This window comes from Papilio polytes, unplaced genomic scaffold, assembly GCF_000836215.1.
Source record: "Papilio polytes unplaced genomic scaffold, Ppol_1.0 DF823691.1, whole genome shotgun sequence".
NCBI classification, from domain to species: Eukaryota; Metazoa; Arthropoda; class Insecta; order Lepidoptera; family Papilionidae; genus Papilio; species Papilio polytes.
The window spans coordinates 4,491,475-4,515,772 of record NW_013525513.1 but is presented as its reverse complement, the minus strand read 5'-3'; the positions used below and the strand labels follow the sequence as shown (position 1 = coordinate 4,515,772).

Below are 24,298 nucleotides of genomic sequence, written 5' to 3'. Positions count from 1 at the left end.
ACAATTCGAGTGTTTTATTATCAGATATCACATAACGAGACCCTCATCAAGTGCCGCAAAACGTTATGAAACGTCGAATCGAGAAATAAATGGCGTACAAAAGTGTGATCCAAGATGTACAAAGAGGGGGGAAGAGGAAAAAAATGTTCTGCAAAATGATAAACTTCCAAGTGAAAAACGTTTATTTATGATCAGGCGATGCATTGTGGTTTAAAATATGGTTATTTTATCAGATCTGTTCGGTTCTTACATTTTAAAGTGTTCGAGGCATGCGCTTGACATGGAAGCGATGTTTTCCTTATCAACATTATGCATCCTTTTAAAAGTGGATTAGTATTTTAGGAATCAATTTTAAGGCAAAATAAAATAAAGTATAACAGACCAATTACTGGTTATCATAAAATAAAGTATCATTGAATAAAATGGTTTACGCGATCAAATTCTCACAATTAAACTATAAAAGGTACACGTAAACTGTTGGAATAATATAATAGCTTATAGAAATAATTATGTATTGGTATTTTTAGAACCTTCGAGAAATTACATTCAAAATCGATATACCGGCACAGCTCAGTAATAAGACTCTGATAACTTTAAATTAGGTAAAGAAAGAATTTATTATTCTCCAATCTCTTTTAGAGCGACCACAAATCACGACGGTACTTTGGATGTAATTGAAAATACATTACGCAACCAAATTAAAGTGGGAAGTGGTACAAGTTAGGAGAGGGCGGCAGGTGGCTACCCGCGACATCCTCTCCCCTCCCCCAGACCCCACCCGCGGAATGTTTTGGCATAAAATATCGTTTCAATTATTTACGTGAAAGATTTATGGCACTTAGGAAAGTGCGCCGAGAAAAAACTGCGAGCGACGTGTGCACTGAAAGTGTTTTCTTTGGAAAACTTATAATGGCTATGAGAGTGGGGAAAGTTTTAGAATCTCTTTTCTATGGTAATTTGTTTTGACTTCACTTATAAAGAAATAACCGTTCAGACAGTTGTTTATTGAATAAATAAATATGTTGCATGTTCCATACTATTAAAATGTCATGGAATTTTAAAAAAATACTAAAAATGTTATTTATAATAACAAATAGTAACAAACTAGGGAAAAACATTTGTATATCGCGACAAACTAAATACAAAACAACAAAAAATAAGAATTGATCGTTTGCACGTTCATATACTTGCCGAATCAAAGCAATCTATAAGAATATTTATTACTCTAACAACAGTAAACAAGAAAAAGTATGGCTAACAGATTTATTGTATAGTTTACCAGGTCCTTTCCTGAAACAAACAAGATTTTGCTGAGAACAGGTCAGATCTTTATTCTTTAATATAATAGGTTTGTAAGAAACAAATTAGAATTCCCGACCTTTAATAATTCCAATTAAAATCAAGGTATGAATCAATCTGTTATTGGGCATAAACCATAACAATTATTTACCTATGAAAGAGTCACGGCCAGTAAGAAATGATAGCTCTTAAAATTATCTCAGAATTTATCTTTAAGTATATTTCAATCATCATTACACGGTTAGCGACTTGCAAAACAATTTAAAACGAAACAGTAAAATATTTTAACACTAAAGCTACAAGTCGCAGCAAAGCTCCGAGTATCATAATGAGAAGGCAACACGTAGCATATTTAACTACTAAATTGAAGGAACACGGCAGCGAACTTACAAACAATGATAATACGTGTGACATCGCGACTCGCATAAACCTCTCCACGCATGTTTATTTTTCATTTACGGGCCCCGCTACGGGCAAACATCGGCTGTATTACGTATCGCAATAGACGTTAAAAATTGTAGCATATTTTTAAATTTATTCTTAATGAAAATTAAAAATCTACAAAGAAGCAAGCTGAAAAGTTTCGTATTACTTTCTATGAAAACAACAATAAATATTTAAGAATAATGCTATTGCTTCTATTCTATTACTAGGCAATTCTATTCCACTATTTGTATTGTTATGGAACGAAAATTGTAACACGTAATAAGTGATCGCCACTTCTCTTGCTTTATGTCTGCGTGATAATCTTCAGTAAAAATTTAATTGAATCTGGGAAGTGAGAGCAGATGGGACGCCTTATTGTACAACCTTAACGGCGCCTATTCGAGCGCTTCCCTCGAGGGAAAACAAATTGTATGCCCGTCTTATATTTTGCTTGCTGATAACTTGGATTATTTTAAATGTATTTTTGCTTCAAGCTTAGTACTACATTAAACATGAATAAGTTCATTATAGGTTATAAGTAACCTCAAAAATTGTACGCACGTTTTGTGAGATTACTGATATTGTTTTTTTAACACACTAAAATCTCAATATGTAATATAAAACTTTGTTTAAATTATAATTATATATCGTTAAATTTACTTAGGAAACTCGCAATTAGTTGTGCACACGATATAAATTTAAAGTCAAGCGTCGACACCTTACAATAAGCGGTGCGCGATCACGCTTTTATAATCACGATAAACATCTAGTGCGTAACGCTATTTAGCAGGAGGCGTTGCGCTAAATTAAACGCTGAAAAAGGTGGCCGGCAAAAAACGTTAAAATCCTCGCGCTCTTTAATAATTTGTTAATGATAAATAAACACATAAATCGAGACGGCGCGCGCGCGAATTTGTTTACAACAGATCCACATTTAAGATACGGCTGCCGCTTTGTCGCTAATCTCCTAACAACTTTGAAGCGAAAATTTTAAATCCACAAACGTTGCCCGGTTTTTAATGAAGAAAAACTTACCCGTTGCCCAGATATTTTAACGCTTTTGGGCGCTTTTGAATTACAGTATTTGTTGCATTTAAAATTTTGGTCATAACTTTTAAAACAAATAAAAGCTTGTTAAAAAAACAACGTAGAATAATCTATGCGAATACTTAATTTAAATTTCCTAAAACAAATTCATTCATCTTAAGATTTACTTACTGGAGTAATTCAAATGGTCACTAGCATAGTACATATTTGATTAATTTTATTTATTTGTTTTAATTTTTTTTCTTTAATTCCGTTTTGTTTTCGGGGAAAAAAATTATCGACCTCAATTACGAAAGTAGCCGTCAGCTTGAAGCACATTTATTCAACGCCCGCATCCCAAAACTCATCCACATTTCAAATTAGGGATTCCTGGAAGACGAATTACGGAAGCTTAGCATCCTTAGCGCCCTTTGGAAGGCATTATGCTAAGGCACGTAGTCGAATGTTTTCACGTATACCCCCCTCTCGTCTCGGGACCAACCCCAAATATAATATATCTGGCAAACTTTACATATATTTGTCTCGTAAATCCTCTTAATACATCGCTCTATTTTTGTTTGCCGCCTCTAAATTTAAGTCGTGAACGTAGCTATTTAATGAATGTTAATGTCAACTCGGATTCGCGCCTCGCGATTCTTGTAAAGTGTACGGAATTTGGGTTTCGCGTTTTGAACTTACCCCGCCTTGAAAGGCAACAGCAATTAAAAATGTGAGCATTTTCTACCAACTTCTCCTTTAACTATATCAATGTCTACGTTGGGTGATATTTGGATGATGTAGGACTTAATTTTTTTTTCACATTATTAAAACTTTGTACTAATCGTTTAATGGTGCGAAAATGGGCAAGCTTTGCTCGTATTTGAAGCTATAGGTAAATTGATATTTATAAGTCAGAGGGACACGGATGCCTCGCACGTTTAAAGAGATTCCCTTTATTGCAGTATCGCTGAAGGGCGGACGCCTGGTTCCTGTCTCGCCTAAGGTTATTATGAAATATACGGACTCCGTCTAACTTGAAAATGTCGAAGGTATATTTATTGGGCAGAGAGCGAGGGAATTATCGGTGCGGTCGGATACGGGGGAAGCCATTACTATCCCTTTTATTGGTATAATATTTAATTTTGGACCCTTAGCTAGTCTTCAATAGTATTGGATACATATAAATAGCGAAATTATTTAGTCCAAGACGATTATGGTTTTATGTCTCAATCTTGAGCTGCATAAGTTCTAGATTTGAAAATATTAAGTACCGATTAAGTAAAAAAATGTTGTTTATAGTCCTTTTGTGAACATTTTCAAATTGGAAATAGAAAATTACAAGACAACATTTGAAGTAAAATATTCTTTATTGCGTTTTATACTTTATACGTCAAAATATGGATCACTTTTCCAATTAAAAAGGCGACGTCGGCTTCTAAGTTTTTACAAATTTTCTAAATTAAGAAATACCAAGTCTTTATTACTCTAATTTTGATAATTGCTTCGAACCGAATAACGGAAAGTGATGTAGATTAATAAATTATAGTGATCGGCTGCAAGTTTCAGGACGGGTCAGAGGTGTTCAGCCGGGGCGCGCGGGCGGCCCGCAATTATCGCTCACATAGATATAAATTTACTGGATAACCCCAAAACAATTAAAAATTATACCATATTTAAAAGAATGACGTGTTAGTGTACTTTATTTCTACACTTAAGATAACTTAATTGTTACAAATCGTTTAACAAGGGACAGTTACTAGTTTTATTGATGTCATGAGAAAAAAGAACAATATTGTGCCTGGTTAACATTATTCCAATCCAGCGATCGAAATCAGCGCTGGATTACTAATTACTAAATATTGCTAAATACTAATCTTACTAATATTATAAATGCGAATGTTTAGATGGAGGATGTATGTTTGTTAGAGTTTGTAGCCTAAACGGCTGAACAGATAAATAAATTAAAATGCCTTATCTAGGACATAGGTATCAATGTGCCGGCGTCACCCGCACGCAGTAGATAAAGTAAAGGCCCGGGGCGCGTCGCCCGGACTGATTTATACAGGAGCCCTTATCCAAGATTACAATGACCGCGATCCGCTTCCTACACTCACATATGTCTTGTACATGGTTATGTGTTTACCATTAATGTTATTTAATACATGGTTAGTAACAATTGTTCTTAATATTCAAATTAAAAAGATTCTTTTTGTAAATGATGATTATATTCCACTTCTGAAGATATGTTAAAGCACAGGTTCTATGTGTTTGTTTTAAATCGACACGACAGTAAAATAATTTTGTTATAATTGTGTATCATTTTTTTTTCATTATTATCGAAGTTACATATCAGTGACGTAAATAAAAAAGGTTATCTAGAAAATAAGTGTAGTCCTGATTACGCGTTAATATCAAAGCATTATCGATGCGACAGACGCACGACGATGTTTAATAAATTTATTTAAATTTTATGCAAACAAATACATACAGATCATGCATATTTCATTAATATAATTTATGTGTGTATTTCATTACTTTATTATAATTCAAAAGTTTGTGAATAAAACATAATACATTTCTTTTCCAATAACGTTTTACATATTTCTCTCTTATTTCAACGCTTCAACTTGATATAACATATTATCTATTTTGCTTTTTCTTTATTTTAACGGAGAAAAGCGCAAACTCGCGACTTTCCACATGCAAAATAAGAATAATGTATTTGAATTTGATTATAAAGATCCGGTAGGATTTATGGGCGGTACGTTTCAAAGGGTGTATATTTATTAAAATGCTAATTTCCCTACACTCCTCCGCCGCAGCTTTGGACGCTCCTATCGGAGTACCACACGCTTTGTATACAGTTTCCAGATTTATTTCATATTATACACTCTTACTAATGGTACTCGAATCAATTATAAGATCAATCCTCTTTCGATCCAAAGAGCTTCGACTTGTAACAGATTATAAAATCGAGTTCCATACTTATAGTTTACTTTGATTACATTCTACTTGAAGATAAAACACCGTTGAATATTAGATACTAACGGGAGTCAAAGTTGTTAATATTTACAAAGAAGTTCCTTGGAGACATAATATGTAAGTTTTGTAACTGGTACTTGTATTTAAATCTGGCATCAAAAATCCTATACGAGTACCTTAAGTAGGGGCAAAACACATAGCTCACTATAAAGGTTAGCACACACAAGGGCAATGGATACGCAAATTCAATCATGGTAGATTAGAGACCCCCTTAATATTTTAATGCTTGACCACAGGCCGGCAACGAGAAATCGATTCTACGATCCCTCGAAACAAATATATATCATGCTACCATATATCTCATCTCGGTTAATTGGGGTCGCTTAATATGGCTTACTGACGTAAGTGCGTAATTTATTTCATTTGCGAAAGCACCTCAATAATAATGCCAAGGCAAGCTTTGAAACTAGATACGTGTATATCTAAGACACGAGGTTTTATTTATTTCATGTCTATTAAGGATCTGAGAAACACAGGTTTCGTTTTTAAGTTTTCAAACACTACCAAGAATTAATTTGTTAACCTACATTTCAGAAATAAATTCATACGAATAAACTGATTCAATTAAAGGGATCGGTATATCTACCTAAATACAAAGTTATTTGTGGCGACTGAATATAATTAAAAACAACTTCTAACCTGTCACAGTTTCGCACAAAGCTATCGAATTCGTATAATCGACCGCACAAAATCGAAGCAAGCGATCTCTACGCCTTAACGCTGACGTTAACAACACAATTAAAAAGCCAATACGTTCGCGAGCATCCATTTATATCCCCGAAATTTAAAATGTAACTTTAATTCTATTAGCATAGAGTTTCATTTAGTGTTAATTCGTGGTTTTGCATTAAGAAGTGTCCCCGGGGCTACGCACGCGAACCTCCTACCATCTCAATACAGGGTGCAAAACAAAAACTAAAGTTAAACTTCGTTTAACATGCAAATTTGAGAGTCGCCACGACAGAATGAGCGTCGATACTTAATTACTCGCTTAATCGTTTAATCTCTCAAAGTTAAGGTTGGTACAGACTTGAGAAGATTTGTCCCGATGTATTACCACCCTTATTATAAGTACCTACTTCTGTATTTTAACGTTAATTATAAACTGTATAAATATCGTCTTTTTTTTATAATTTACACATCTTAATCGGTATATTTAGTAAAATCGTAAGTATTTGTATCGGAACTTGGTGCGTTGCATTGAATCGCGTGAGTGTCCAATGTTATCAGATTTGTACGGGCATGCAACAAGGCTACCCGTTGCAAGCCAATAAATATACAGATCCGCTCATCCTGGAATGCGGATATATTTGATTTATTCCAATATTGTGTAAATTCAATTAGTGAACATTTTAAAAAAGGAATGCTGTTGTATAGTTTGATTAACACCAGAAATATAAAAAAACACTTGTTACGGAAAAATATAGAACTAATTTCTATGTTCACACTGTATGTTATGTAATAAAGAAGCCGATTGATGTGCCCCTAGGACGTGAATTTTAAATTATTGGCTAGTCTAAAAAATACGTATTTGAAGTATTCCGATAACATGGTCAGTAATATTTAATAGTAATTTCTACTTTAAACTTTTGTTATTTTACTAAAATTAATATTTATTTAATAAATATATTTTTTTTACTGAAAATCCAGGTACTGTATTGACGGTGATTATTTTCGAATCAAGAAAGAACAAATGTTATATCTGGCAAGTTATCAAAGAATTATTTATTGTCACGGAGCTACAAAATAAATGGCACATATTAAAAGACTATAAACAACCAAATAAATTAGTTAGGCACTTTAATGTCTAAATGATAGTCCTATTTTATAACAACGCGTTGATTCGTGAGTAAAGTGTACGAAGGTACAGTCACGATAAACAATAACTTCGCACATGATAAATGTAGTGAGATGGATTTATTGCTTAGTTATTTTTGTAGTTTTTATTATTATATCCCATTCGCAAGCACTATTACGGTGATTTATGCTGCTATGTAGACAATTACTAACAAACGAAATGTTTGAGAAAATACGAATCTACCTAAATAGCGAACATTTATTTTAGGAATCGATGTTTATGACGATTTTAAGAAATGTCCTTTTTGTGGGTTTATTTATATATAGGACGGTTACATAATCTTCATGTAAGGCTAATTTTTAAGGGGAAAATTTGGTGTTTCAAAAAAGGAAGTAAATTGAAAACAGTTTTAGATAACCACTGCGAACTTTCACTCTTTATTAAAAAGAGCAACATGCTTCAAATATTAAAGCAATTTACCTGGAATTAGGTTAATGTAAATTGTTCGTAATGGACAATAAATCAATAATAACGAACCGCAAATTACTTTAACAGGTCAAAAAGATCGAGTTCACCAATATTGTACCTCTAGAAAAGGAAATTTTGGCAGCTACATTGTCGACGATACGAGAAGTGCCTTTGGGTTATTATATCACTACCTACTCGCTGCCGAACTGAAAATAATCAAAACTTTGCTCATAAAAATCCAAAACAAAAATGCATTATTCATACTCGCCTCTCCGCGTATCGTTCCGCCAGCATACGTTGATCCCGCCTACGCGATCCGTGCTACTAAAATAATTCGATACAAGACACATTAAAAGTATAGTAACAGATCTACTTAAAGTGGTTAAGCACAATGAAACTCGAGAGGACATCGCGAGTAAAGTATGAAACTGTCTGAAAATACATAAATATTGTATTTAGGGGATGAGAATCAGACGGGAATAAAGTTGATTAATGTGTAACGCTAGGTTTTGTATGTTGTATATTTCAAAACTTTCCAATTATATTTTATATGTTGATTCCACACAATATAAAAAAGTAATAGAAGCGGTTACATAGAGGTTTAAAAACCGTAAAAGTCATTTTGTATTTCATTTTACTTACACGTAAAGTTAGTTTGTTAATAGTATCGTAGTCTCAATTCAAAATTGAAAAGTATAAGATGCAGATTTGGTAGCAAAATAAATAAAGAAAGCACGGGGCGGTAGTTTGGAAGCGCAACGGTATCAATATTCTAAATTCGCCGGGCACGTCCGCTGGCGTCTGCATTGCCGGTCTTGGCGCGGATTTATTCGAACTCTATCAAAGAAAAAGTTGTAGCTCGCTGGCAACCCGCTAGGCGCCGTGACACCCCCAGCATTATAAAGGAGCATGCACACTAGAGCTGTCGATTAAAAGTCTTCAGTTTTGTTTTTCATTTTGGGTACCATGTCATAAAAAAGTTTTAAAAGTCTATTTAAAAAGTGGCACCACAAAGTTTTTACAAGACACTTAGGTTTAAAAAAATGCATTGCATTGTGAAAATCGGATAATGTATTGGTACGTTTATACCTTAACTTAGTATTCTGGCATGCATGCAGCTGTTTAATACACTGTCAATTGCAACGTTGCCATTTGTCGCTTTAAGTGCCCCCACTCGCATTTTTCAAATAGAAGACACTATTCATACCATCGCATCTTATAATAAATACGATTTCGCGTGATAATGAATCTTCAACAAACAAATTTAAAACAGAATAAATAAGGGAAATTCGTAAAATAATTGTATATATTTTAGAAAATAAATCCTAAAAGTCGTTTCTCGTTGCATAAAATAGCATTTAGAAATACAATCATACTAATATTATAAATGTGAAAGTTTAGATGGATGGATGTTTGTTAGAGTTTGTAGCCTAAACGGGTGATTTCGATGAAATTTGGTATACATGAAGAAGATAGTCTGGAAGAATACATAGGCTACTCACTTTTGATTTTTTTTAATTCCACGCGGACGGAGTCGCGGGCAAAAGCTAATATTTTTATAAATAACCATACCAACTTAATGTAACAATTTGTTAGGAACAAAACTATTAAGAAACACGTGTTTAGGAAACGAAAAAATAGATTTTAAATCGTCAGGGTTCAAGGTCCAGTTTTTAAATATTGAATGTTAAACAAAACACAAGCGTTATTTTTCCAGAGACATTATTAGAACAAAGAATGTACATAAAAATGGCGTCTACAAGTTATCATGTATAATCTTCTGCTCGTCAGTATTTTTTAATCGCTCCACAAACTCGGTAAACATGTTTACCCGAGGTATTCGGGCTATATTTCTATCCCCTTGTCGGTATTTCCACATACTGTAGACTGCAAGGACACAAAATCTAGCTAGAAATACATCTCTGATGATAAAATGCGGAGATACATTGTATGCATTTTAACATTACGAGTGTTGTTTATAGTCTGTGTTGCAATTCGCTAGATTTTTTATTATATTTATTGTCGCTCTGCGCTGTTGGACTTTAGATATTTTTCGTTTTAGCAAGTTTCAGTTCATTTTGAACATTTCTGGAAGAAATTACATATAAAGAATGTTATAATTTGTCTTTTCAATTGTATGAATTTATAAAACATCTATGCATCTCTTAACGGAGTTTAGAAAAAGTTTTAAACATTTAGGTCAAAGATCCATAAATTGATGTTTAATTTAATCGCAATCACAAACGTTAAAAGTAAAAACATAACCTATAAAATAAAGAAAATTATTACATTCTCTAATATGTAGTCATTAGGCACTTCTAGTAAATATTTATCAATGTAAGTTTGTCCACCATGCGATGTATTCGAGTCGTTTCTCTACGTGAATATATTCGTTTTTGGTAGTTCTTTTCATGAGCTCCGCTGAATGCGGCCTGTAACATTCATTTCGCTTCGCCGACGGATTTTTATTGGTTTTTAACGCGGATAATATTTGCCTCAACCGTATTTATGTAATGATGCGATGTTATACTTTTACATATTATACACACGATCGAATTTAATGTCAACAATTTTACATTTTATGAAAACAATCTTTTAGTTTTACTCACAATTATGGATATATTTAGAATTATGAGATAATTGTTTAAAATTCGATCTACTAATTACCAATATGCAACATTATCTTTCTCCTCCTACTCCCGTAGGGTCGGCGAAACAGATTTTGTCCTCTACATAACTCTATCATACGTCATCTCACTCATCACTCCCTTTTTGATCATGTCACCTTTTACGCAATCCATTCCTCTCTTTCTAGGTCTAACCATTACTGATGTACCATTCCACACTCATAACTAACTAATATTACTTAAAATTATCCCACATAATTAATAATTACAATAGAATAAACAATTAAACAGTTTGTACAAGAACGGCCGAGGTTCTGAACAAATGTGTGTCGTTTAGTTCAGAAATTGTTGGCACTAAGGCGGTTGGTTTACGGCACTTTAATGTCCCTAGCGGAGCGAGCGACCATCATCGACCCTTAAACCTCACCGCAACTTGTAAACTAACACCTCAGTCATTCCAAACTTGTTACTATTACAGCATATTGATGTTGAACCGCAAAAAATACACCAACTACTAATGGCCAGTTTCCCAGCTACTTTTAACCATTCCTTAATGTTAATAGTTCCAAAAACTTGATTAAATGCGTAACTTGAGTTTTACTCCTTTAAAACTATGTTCCACCTAACACTAATTAATCAATAGCTAATAATAAAATTATTGGAAACATCAGCAACCCAGCATTAGGTATGTTTTCTAAGTTAACGAAGATATACAAACAATACATGCTACTTACATTAAAGACCAGTCTTTATTGACCCCTGAATAATTAGCTTTATCAAAATAAGTCAATTGAAAACAATGGAACTATAGCATGTTGGATATTGCATGTTGGATGATATTGAGCTATAATTTCATTGTGGACAAGACAATACTTGATATTCACTTAAATTTAAACATTTACAATATCTATTATAACTGTGTGCATTATCATCATCAACTTGCCCTTATCCCTTATGGAGGGTCGGCACAGTTTGCGATGCTCTTCCATGCATCTCTATCAGCCGTCTGAGTCCACTTCTTTTTTAAGTAGCACATTAAATAAGTATTGAACCGATCATTATGTTTGTTACAGAGAAAAAAAATCATGCGCGACGAACTCTTCAAGAAACATTTAGTATTCAGTACATATTTTTGTTTCGTCGTATATTACAAAACACTTTGCCGCTTTATTAAGATTCTTAGAACATAATAATTTATGGTACATTGCGCCCAAGCAGACTTGACTCGGTTTAAATTGTCGTAGTTTAGATAATTGTTGAGGTTCTATTACATACAGGATGATTCAAATTTTCATTTTTTTATTTTCATATGGAAGATTGATTATATATGTAAACTAGTTCTTCTCCAGTACAGAATGGTAAATACTATTCTTTACTCATTTATTAATACTAGTTTATTAAACGTAAATAAAGAAATGCTTGATGTAACATTTATATTGTAATGTGAACTGATTAATTAACTCTTTTTTATTGTTTATCTTATTTTCAAGCCGTGTTAATTAACTCGTGTTCTGTAATCCACCTGTATAACAGACATGATCAATTTTCAAGTCAGCTAATTTGGACAGCGCCGGCGTCGTATCTTGGAAAGTTCCGAACACAATTGTTTTTTATTCACCGATTGTGTCTCTGGATGTCACTTAAAATAGAACGATTACGTGACTAATTTATTCGAAACAAAACTATTAGTCACTTTTCTTACGTCCAGTGAATGAACACATGTAACTACAGAAACAAGATTACATGTTTTGCATGATAAGCTTGTAAAATCAATGTCAATTATATAATAATTTAATTTAATATTCTATAGAAATGTTAGGAAACAAAGCTATTTGTTAATAAAAAAATATCTGATTAACTATCTCGGTTTATTACCCCTTCGATACAGGGTAAACAGTTCTACGGCGAAACACTAAAACGTAAAACATATAACAGCGTCTTAAATAATAAGGCTACGCTAACTCCAAATTCCTTTCAAATTTTGAGGTCTATCATATTATAAGCAGCGCTTACGAAGCAAAGTATTTTCAGTACTTGGCCTTAAAACACGTTTATGTTAGAATAAGTTATCAAAGGTGTTGTTACATTACTGACGGCCAGTTTCGCGCAACACCCACTCGTCTCAACAACTCAGGTTACAACAATGATTTACTTCTCAATCCGCCCGAGTACGTTTACAAATGCATTTGTTACTATTGCTACAAACGCAGTTTTTTACTGACAAATATTAAGTCAGCAGTTTTACTTTTACGTGTAAATATGCAATTATTAAAACTATTTCAGTAAGACTGGACAGTTTTATTCACAGGGACGACCTATAAAATATATAAAGTAAGGAATCCTTTTATCGACTATATTTGAAGATTGTTATAATTGTAATAAGTCTTATCTGATTACAATCACCCTGTGATTATTTTCGTACAGTTTTTACGAAATATTTTGAAAACTTTACAGTAAAAATATTTAAATAATTCCGTCGAACAGGACACCGGTGTCCGTTTAAAAAATACTCAACAACATTTGCGTATAAATAAATATGGAATTCGTAGGGAGATTTATGTTTGGAAACCCCAGCCGTGGCGTTTGTAATTGTCTCCTACATTTAGGACAAAGGGACAATGCGCTTTGTTATTATTCGAAACCTCAACTGGATTTATTTATAACGTTTATGATTTATCATTTCATTTGCATTATCATATGAAATATAGTGTAAGTGTGTCGAACGTGATTGTAAAGAACATTTCTTTAAATTATAAAATAACGAAATATGTGATAAGTTATCCTAATTTATTTTGCCCTATAAAGACAACAAATAATTGACCAAGTTCATTGTTGAAAGTAAATCTACAAAATATTTCGAAATCTAATATAAGATATATTTTTTATTATTGCCTTTGGTCTGTTAACTGGGACTAGGCCAAATAGTGCTATTAAATTGTTAAAGTTTATTTCTAGCAACAACAGACTAATTAACAAAAGACTATTCAAAAATGTTAAATGATACAATTTTAGTTAATTAGCGGCATGTAGAGTGCGGAGCTTATAAATAAGTTTCTAGAGCATAATTTTATAGTACATCATCTCCGAAGCGGGACATGCAAATTGCGAGCGTTGAAAAAATAAAACATGATTGCGTTTTTATACAGAACCGGCGCGCCGGAGGCATTTACGTACGGCTCGTGTCACACCTTGTTAATTTTAACTATTTTATTTTTTAATTATCTACAAGATACAGATTATAAATTTTGTGTTCGACTTACTTTTTCTATTTTCAAATGTTTTAGGATAAGCTCAAGTATCTCTTTAACTGTTTTCAGCTATTTTATGATCTGGTTTTACAAAATGAATTATGAAATACTCTATAAGAAACCGAAGTCGTCAAATGGAGGTGCGTGGTCTCTGTCTACCGCTCCAGGATAAGGGAATACCTAAGGGAAATGTTAATAAGATTATTCTTTGTAAAAAAAAGGTTATATGAAACAATATAACATTTAAAGTATATAAAACAACATTTAGAAATGAGGACAATTACTTTGAAATTGTCGCACAAAAAACTCGACTCCGTCCAAAATGAACACACACGCCAGCGTCGCACAAATTACACTTTGATTTGCAGCTAATGAGAAAAATGGCCCCGATCCTCCGCCTCCCAGTAAAAAATTGGAGTCCTCAGTAAGCCGGCAAGACGCATAGCCCTGAACGTGTCTGGTAAGGTAATTAGTGGAGATACTAATTTACATTTGTATTCAAAATTCGAGCGCCGGCTCCCGTTCCCAGTCGTCTGTTTATTCTCATCTCTTCGCCTTTTTTTCTCTAAAACGTACCGCATTGCTGTATTTTTCGCGTAAAATAACGCAGTCGACTTACTAACGAATGTTACCAGAATTTTGTCGGCTCTTATTTAGAGTGATGATAATTATTCATGAATGTAACAAATTAAAAGTTGCAGCTAAAATTTGTTGTTACATTTTATGTTCAGAGAGTGTACGTCTAAATGAATAAATGGATTGCGTGAAAGATAACATGTTCAAGAAGAGAGATGAGGGAAATGACAGAAGATATGGAGGATGAAAACCTGGTGTGCCAACCCTACGTAAATGTTGTAAGGACATGGTAATAATAGTAATTCATTGCCTATCTTTAGTATCGATTATCTATACTAATATTATAAAGAGGACAATTTTGTTTGTTTGATTGTTATGAAATAACTCAAAAAAGTACTAGGCCGATTTAAAAAATTCTTTCACCAATAAAAAGATACGTTGTCAGTCAGTAACAAAGTCTATTTTTAGGTACATTTTTTTTTTCACGAGGACGGAGTCAAAGGCGAAAGCTAGTTATAAAAAAATACTAACTACAAGTATTACACCGCACCGACAGATTAAATTAGATGTCACCTTCATTTTTTAAACATATCTTTGATAACATCGATAGAGTCATGAATAATATGAGTTTTCAAAATCAAGCATATTTTATAGCAGCTTACAAAGTGAACATGAATTACGATCGAGTACACAACACCGTAATAAATGTTCGAAAATAATACGAAACGAAGCGTTAATGAAAGCACGTAAAATCCATTTGGCATTTTCATTTCAATTTTATTTAATTAAAGCTTATGTTCAGTAGGCGAATAATAGCGTATTTACGTGCTGTTTATCAAATAGTTTTGAATGTTTTGTCTCATTTAGATACAACTGAAAATAATGAACCTGTTCACTGTAGGCACTGTTCAAATGTCATTTAACACTTTTGTTACGATGATAGAAGTATCAGCTAAAGTTTGAAGTTGTATAAAATTTGCACTTGTAGTTTCAAAAAATTTACATCAAAAAAAGATCTTAGTTCTTCAGAGTTACTTACGCTTGAAGTTACAATTTTACAAAACAGTTTATATTCATTGAAATTATTCAAAACTAATATGATCTGCAATCGATATGCACGTCAAATTGGAATGTTTGTATATTCAATGTTCAAGTGATCAATTATTCAGCAGACGAATGTACCAACATGACATGTCAAGGCGATCGGCATGAGCAATTGCGAGGCCCATACCTTCCTAATGTACTGTCAATCATCGCTCTTCCCGCGCAAGTAACAGCATACAAAGAAGTTTTTTGTTCGACAACGTTTAGCTGAATACCAAGTCGATAGTGACTCACGTCCTTCAAACAAACGTTCATAGTATTAATAAGAATTATGTTTACATTACTAGATAAGATCGTTATATCATGAGGTAGCAATCACTATTCTTTATCCTGAATTGCTCTAATTAAGATAGGATTTATAATATTCTGAACAATCCCTCTCACAGCCTAATTTTCACTATAATTTAAATGTAATTTAATTTAATAATTCTATTAGACGCTTTAACAAATATAGAAAACAAATGTATTTTCAAGAGAATGGGGCAAACGATCGGTGGGAAAATCAAGATGAGGAACATCGACATCGTCCACACTAGAGAAACTGTAGCTGCATTGCCGGCCTTTGAATAGGTTCGGTTCGTGTAGAACCTTAAGTACTGGTTTTAAAATCTTTACTTTACTAAACAAAACACTAATTTAATCTATATTCTTGACTAGATTAATTCTAATCGGTTCCTTAATCGAGGAGAGATAAAAGCTATTTATAGTGTAGATTGATATCTCTAAGCGAACTAGTCTGCGGTAGGCGGCGCGCCTGATCGATCTAACTGATTACCATTGATGCTTGATCGATCACGTACGACTCGCGTACGATGCGACTGCTAATTAATACTCCGGGTTTGATTCTGGCGCCTGTGATGACGTCACCATAGCATTGTCTGTAGACGAGGAGGCGCATTTAAAATCTAATAGCAAACTCGTAGCAAATATTTCTAACAACGGATGTACTAGGTTTATAATTCACAACGGTCCCTTGTGTGTTACTCGTGCGCTGTATAGAATTTAGACCATTTGTCACTGATGTATAGGGACTAGAGTTGTGACTTTTTAACAGACCTTTTTCGATGGCAATTAATTGCGTATTAGACATGAGCCAAATAAATCGAACAATAAAATCAATCTATAATGAAGATTCTAATTTTACCTTGGTTAGTTTTAACTTGAACCTAAATGTTTTATCTTGTGTAACTTTAAACACGGCTAAACTCACGTGACAACCTTCGGTGTAAGCATCGACAGTTTATAAGTCATATAGTATAATGTCTTACGAAACTTTTAATAAGTTAATGCTTTATCTTTTTAAAGTGATATTACTAATGTACGCTATCAAAGCCTTAAAAACTTTGAGTAAATACTAGTACCTGAAGGCAATTGGGCTGTCATGGTCCGAGATACAACGCAGAACCCAAGACAGAGCGAACTGTCGGCGTACTGTGGACACCCTCTGCCCCACTCTGGGGACATAGGAATAGAAGAGAGAGAGAGAGTACCTGAAGCAATTACTATTCACTTTGAACTTAAATGTCCAACGTCCAAGTAAACAGTTTTATTTTACACACCATTTTAACTTCACCCGTTGTCAAGTAATGAAATTTATCCATAAAACATTTATTATGTTGACTTTAAAGAAACATAAAAATTTTTAGTCTCACCTCAAGTTAGCGGGTGGTATTACTTGATTCAATATCTGTGAATAATCAAGACCCACGTTGCACATTAAAATTAGCAAGACATTTGCAGCTGCACAAATTAATGTAATCTCTATTGAAACTTTTATAAGACTCAAAATTGTTTGCAATCTCTTTATGGAGGTGTAAAATATAAATTTGTAATTGGTGTAGTGTAGTGAACGGTAATTTATTACCACCCTTAAGAGGTAATTGCATAAATCATGCATTTATGACACTTGGTCACTCAGCTTTGTCTACTCGATATGACTGCGGTGCGGTTATTGTTATTATAAACAATGTTTTTTTAATCTTTTGTAAGATTTTTAAACCATAAAGGTAATACAATTATGTTGTTTTCTTTACCTGAGCATTCTAGCCGAAAGGGATTTCTTTGAAAATTAATAATAGACTTAAAACGGAAGACGGCTGGAGTTTCTTAAGTATTCTTAATTGCTCAAATTTTTAGGTAATATATCCAAGTGTTTCGGGTTACATGTGTTACAGTTTTCGATTAAGGAATCATTTATTAATACTAAGAAAGTAGGAATCCACAACTATCATCTGTGTCCAAATGGTCAATAGGTCGTAACTATTCTGTATTTTAAGAAGGTAGTCATTTGTTCTTATCAAAAACAGGCGTATTACGTTTGCGATTCTTCAATTACTGCAAAAAATCAAGTAGAGTTTTAAGAAACAACATCCACAGTTTCATATTTCACAATCAACAAAACAATCGAGCATCTAACAATTATCGAGTGCGATAGATACGTTACAAATGGCGTCACGTTAATAAATAACATTTCGCATGTGTTGTGAATCTGAAGGGTTAATTAGTGTACCCCGCGGGACACTGCGCACGCGCGACGTATATCTTATCTGTTGCGTTTGCGCACGATTCCACAGAGCATGTACTTGATACAGACAGGGATTTATGGTTCTTTCGTACATTAACTGTACATACATTTATTTCACAATATTGTTTAAAGATTAATTATCTATACTTAAAACAAATATTACTTACTACTTTAATGTCTTAAAGAAGAAAGATTTGGATTTTTGTAAGTATTGAAATAACTCAAAAATTACTGAGCCGATTTAAAAAATTCTATCACCATTATAAAGATACTATAATTTATCTGTGGATAACATAGGCTATATTCATGTGGACGAAGTCGCAAGCAACAGCTAGTTCTATACAGTAGATACCAATAAAATATGCTAAGTACTCTGTTTTTATTTATTTGAAAGTCATTTAAAAGGTTAGAAAGGAATATAAAATGTATCAACATTCTTGATATTTACATAAAGAATTTATATTTTCAATCCAAGACGAGTGTCGATTACAATCCGATAACCTTCATCAAACACGTTGCAAGTCGAAAAGCCGAAAGTTAAAACGTAATGGAGACTGAATGCGAATTACTTACTGATGTTATCGACATTCCTGTGAATCGTATAAAATAGAATAAGCGAGAATAAACGCTACTGGGTTTACGCCATGCTAACATTTTATAAGGAAACAAATAAAACAATTGGAAGTAATACTAAAAAAAATGTTATGGGTAGTTTAATATATTTTTATTTCTTCTAAAAATAAACATAATTTTGAAATTTTTAAACATTAATATATTCCATATCAATGTTGACAACATAATAATGTACAAACTTGGTTTGACATTAAATTATTAATATTATGATGATCATAAATATCTCTGTTGAATGTTATATCTATATTAAAGTGTTTCAAATAATACATGAATGAACTTTTAAACTGTCTAATAGACAGCCTTTTATTTCATTTGTGTTACCGTTATGTGAAAATTTATGACATACTTTGATTTAATGGACACCATCTATAACCAGCAGAGTTCATCAATTTATTAGTGTCCGTATTTAGTTTATTTACATTCTAAATATTTATTTAAAATTCAAATATTTTTGTGAATCCGTAAGTAATTTATTTATCCATCAGAAATTAAAACCTGACTCATTTATATATTATTGTTATCCCAAAGTTAAAGATTACATCATATTAGACGAGTAAATTAGATAAATTGCAATTTTAAATTTTTGAACTACTATATTTCGTTGCCTTGAAAATTTCAACGTAAAATTTATCTCTTGTTCCCACAAGGAGCAGAAATCTTAAACAAACGACTGTAACATGAAAACAGCTAATTAAACTAGACCAAAATCCGATATCAGGAACATCGTGGCGTCACGAAACCCCGAGCCTCCTAATAAAGTAAGCAGTCTCACGTTTCTAATTAGATCGTTAATTATAAGCCTTTCATGGCGGCCTTAATTTCCACATAAAAGACTATCTAAAGCCGGCTTAAATTTTGACCGGGTTATGCTGTGTTTTGAGGTTGTTTTTTCTTCAATATTAATTTTCAGAAACAAAAATTAAACTATTAAAATTGTCAATCATAGAAGTATTTAAGAAAATACAAAGACTAGCACTTTCTAAAAATGACATACACCCTAGCGCCAAAACACGTAAGACGCAGTTACCCCGTCGTGCGAGCAAATAGGTAACAAATAGTTGTCCCTCCAGGTGGACTCCAGTCATTACTCTTCCTCTAATCCGCCGAATACACCCTGATTTATAACGGCCCTACAGACGGACCGCTAAATTTACGTGTTATATAAAAAATGAAGCTTAGTTTCTTGAGTCATAAATAATAGAAGAAATCCCGCGGTTACTAACGGTTGCGTAACGTGTACCCACTATAAATGGTGTAACATAAGAAATAGATGTTTGAAGCTAGTAGGAAACCAGAAGTAATATTCATTGTAGCTTAGTATAAAATTCTCTAAACTACTAACAGATTATTAGAAGTTGTTATAACGATATAGAGAAGTGTCATTTTTTCTCTAATACACTACCTTGTGATAACACGCTATTGAACATTTACCCAAGAGACTGTTCAAAGTCCATCCTTATTGAAGCCACAAGTGCAATTTTGTTGATGACTTTATCGAAATTCTTTCAAGTTGTCGTGAATTAAAATTATGTTCATAATATTTTAATCCCTAGGAAGTCTTTGAGTAAAGGCCGAATGCTGTAATGAGGACGTTTTCATACATTACTAGGTTTTAACCTTAAATAAACCTTGTAGACGTGGACAGCGGTCTCAAGGTCATTTTAAGGTTGTGTATGAAATTGTACTTTGTGCTTGAGGAATAATTTAAATTTAAAAATATTTGAAATAGGTAGAAAATGACATGATGGTATTAAAATAATTAAAAAAACTGAAGTGTTTAATATAAAAATAACTATATCAAAAAATGGTTTTGGATAAATTTAAAACGTAGATAAAGTTGAAAATCCCTGAGTAGAATCGAACCCCACATCCCGGGCGGCTCGCGAGCATACTTCCTGTTTGGCACGACAGCCAGGCTACTCCTCAATATAGGTATCTTCCAAAGCATTATTCTCCACTATGTTTGCTTTAATATTCCGCATAAAATTTCAGCCAACTCCTCAAGGGTTTGTCATAAATTCAAAGGAAACAACACTTCATTTTAAAAATTATACCTAAAGAAGAAATGGAATTCCAAATCACGTAATATTATCTTGTGTTGCAAATTTAAGTAATCATAAACAATTGACGACTTTAAGTTTTGCTATGATCATGGTTTGAGAAAAAATTTGGTCGTCCTGATTTCGCCGTTACTAAATGTTATTTTATTCTATTAACATATCACGAAATGTGACAACAAGGTAATAAAATGCTTGTGGTGTATTATTTATTTGGGAATTTTGTGGTAAATAAAAAAAAACAATATCACAGTAACAGAATTTTTATTTAATGCATGTTTCGTGTCGCACTGGCGCCGATATTGTACAAAAAAATTATAATATCCATTCCAATTTAATAGATATCAATATATATGTATATAATATTACACAACGCTCCACACAAATACAATCATAAAACACAAAAAACTTTTAAACCATTTTTATACTAGAATCCCTCGAGGTTTTAAGTATTTCTCTTCATCTATACTATTTAATATTAATTATATTACATTACAATAATTTGGGCCTACCTAATATTTACGTATGACAAATGCTTCATTAAGGACAAAATTTACGTATAACATTCCTGAGCATGTACCAAATTAAATAAATAAAATATTCATATCGATTGTTAAACAATAAAAAAATATTCGAATGCCGATAATCGTGTTTTCAAAACAAGTGTACAAATTTTGATTCACATAAGTAAAATTATAACAGATATAAGGATATTTTTATAAATAAGTAATTCAATATTTACAATATTTAACAAAAAAAAATAGATCAAGAAAGTATTCGGTGTAGATTCTTTCGTTTTTAACAGGTATTCACAATATTTAAAAGTGTACGTTAATATTAAATTAGTAATTTTGACAAAATCAATTAATTTGGCACTTTCAAAGCTTGTTGGAATTAAAAATTTACATCAGAAAGAATCTCGACCAAATTCCGCTCGACAAATCCTAAGTTATAAAGAAGACAAATTACGTATATGTTTATAGGAATCCAAAAATATTACCACTACTGTATCTTATAAAATAAATTATAATATTACTTAATTTAATTAGCTATTCGTATACTGGGCACAACTAGTATTGATTGTTGTCATTTTCTCAAAGTGACTATAGGTAAACTATTTTACTAAGTATAAGTTAAGCTATCGACTAATAAATGGAATATTTTTCGTACTAAAGCCTTTGTAGTTACGTATTTAGGATTTATGACATGACGCATTAAGCTATCGAGATTTACGATCCTCTAATTAAAAGGAACTCGAAGTTAATATAACTTCTTATTGATTTAAAACATTCTGACTTATAAATCAATTTTGAACTTCGATAAACCTTGATAACTTACTTATATATTCAAATATGTTAAGGTGATTTAAAGTATTTGAGATAAGGTCAAATAAATTTAACATTAAGATCTAATTCTTTTTTTACATCTAATATTTATATAGCTATACAACTGGAGCGTCATGTCAATAGAAAATAATATTTATACATAAAATCTGCAGCACAGATATCACTATTATTATGTTTAATGACCGTATACAGACGTTGTACATCAGATTTCGATAACGAATTCGTACTTAATATTTACAATAAGCAATCTCTTCTCCACACGCGACATAATCTCATACCGTTTTACAACCCGAAAATACTTTACAAAAAGAATTCAATACTCCTACAGGAAATTTCCACAGCATGATCAGATAAAAACATGATTTTCTTTTACAAATACGGTATCTTAGCCCACACTGAACGCGTTGATTTATTTATTTATATTAGTTTAAACGTTTTATTCAAAGTTTTGATAAATCTATTGTGATTTTTAACAAAATATTTAAATATGTTTCGTCATTTTGTAACGGAGAGTTAACAATTCGTAATTCAGTTAACTAAAAGTTCAAAAGCGTTGAATACCAAAACAGTGATACATCGATAAGAGCATAGAGACGGCGCGTAGAGTACACAACCAGTTATGGGTTAAAGTGAACATTGATCCAAGTCCGCATTTCGGCAGATAAAGTGCGATTTCGAGTGAGCGATAGTGGGTTACGATTCGCACGATAAATAAAAACACAATTCCATTTGAAGCTCGAAGCTGCGGCGCGGCGGCCGTGTCCCGTGTACCTCAGCAGGCGTTCAAGATTTATACAGGGAGATGCGGAACAATATATCACGGCTCGGAACAACGCGGGAACTCGACCTATTCCTAGTGTGGCACAGCCACCGGAGCGATAGCGCCGATAGCAGATCCACTGCGACGATACCGGACACTTTTGCAATGCTGCTAGAATACTTTTACTCCACTTCGATAATCAAACGTTCTTAACTCGTTACATTCTCTACGCTTCTAATTAATACACCTAAATGTTCTTCGGGCTTAACATAACTTATGCATATATTTCGAGTAATAAATAACCAAGCACGGAGACGCGTATTTTTCATGCGAGCGTTATATAATTTATGGTCGACGATGATATCGCGACGGGTTCTTTTATTTGTGAAATAGTGATGTTCGGAGTGTGCTCAGCGAGCGTTGCTAACGGGAAATTTTGACGATAAATCAACGGTAGTCGATCGCCTAAGCGTTAGTGTGGGCGTAAAAATTTATTCGACAGTCAACATTAATATCTTGATTCCGCGACGTGGCAGCGCCGAGTGAATCGATCGGTAATACGACGGACGATCCATCTATCGCTTATCGCTCCTAAAACGTATAAGGTCTTTTAAGCTGTTGAAGAGCGCGCTGATTCAAACATTTTCCTATCACCTACCGATACGTTAACAGCATTTAACACGACGACCACCTGAAACAAAAGGAAAAGCGAAATTAATTTAAATGCCAATTAAAATAAAATTATAAAATAATGTTTTATGCTTTTGATTGTTGCAAATAACTCAAAATTTAAGCAATAAACGCATACAAATATGACATTACCGATAAGATAAGGTAAATATTTAAAATGTTAAATCTGTTCCGATTGTTACGGTTCAACTGTTTATCATGGTGTTTTAATAAAATAACCAAATTCCATACAAGCAATGAATAGTTTCCCTTTGTCCCTTACCCCTTAGTCATTAATTAATTTTCCCTTATCAATGCCACCAACAAACTCGTCATGTAATTTACTGTTCATGTAATATAAAAATGATTACTTTTGCTTCAGTGTAAGTAAATTTTTAAGTTAATGCGTATTTGATAAAGGGCCGTATCTCTGGCGGGCAGGCTGCGTTGAGCCGGCTCTGAAATTAAGATGTAACATGATGCGAGAACGAGCAAGAGCTGCTAGATTTATTGCTATACCACTTTGCATATGCTGATTTACAAACTCCCAGGTATTGCTATAGAGCTGATCCAGTGTGTCAATGATAGGATAAGTGTGACACATTAAATCGTAAATAAAATGTTCGGCGTAGCAACGCTTTTACATAAATAAGCTAAGCAAATTTTATTATTTGAATAATGTATTAAAAATTATT

At 32.9% G+C, this 24,298-nt stretch overlaps 1 long non-coding RNA gene across 1 annotated transcript in view; it reads right to left on the bottom strand.

Moving 5' to 3' along the window:
- Nucleotides 1–21,075: 21,075 nt before the first annotated feature.
- LOC106104183 overlaps nt 21,076–24,298 on the bottom strand; it is a 25,909-nt gene continuing 22,686 nt past the window's right edge. Inside the window, exon 2 of the long non-coding RNA XR_001225660.1 lies at nt 21,076–23,625. This is a non-coding gene — a long non-coding RNA (uncharacterized LOC106104183). The remainder of the gene's footprint in view (nt 23,626–24,298) is intronic.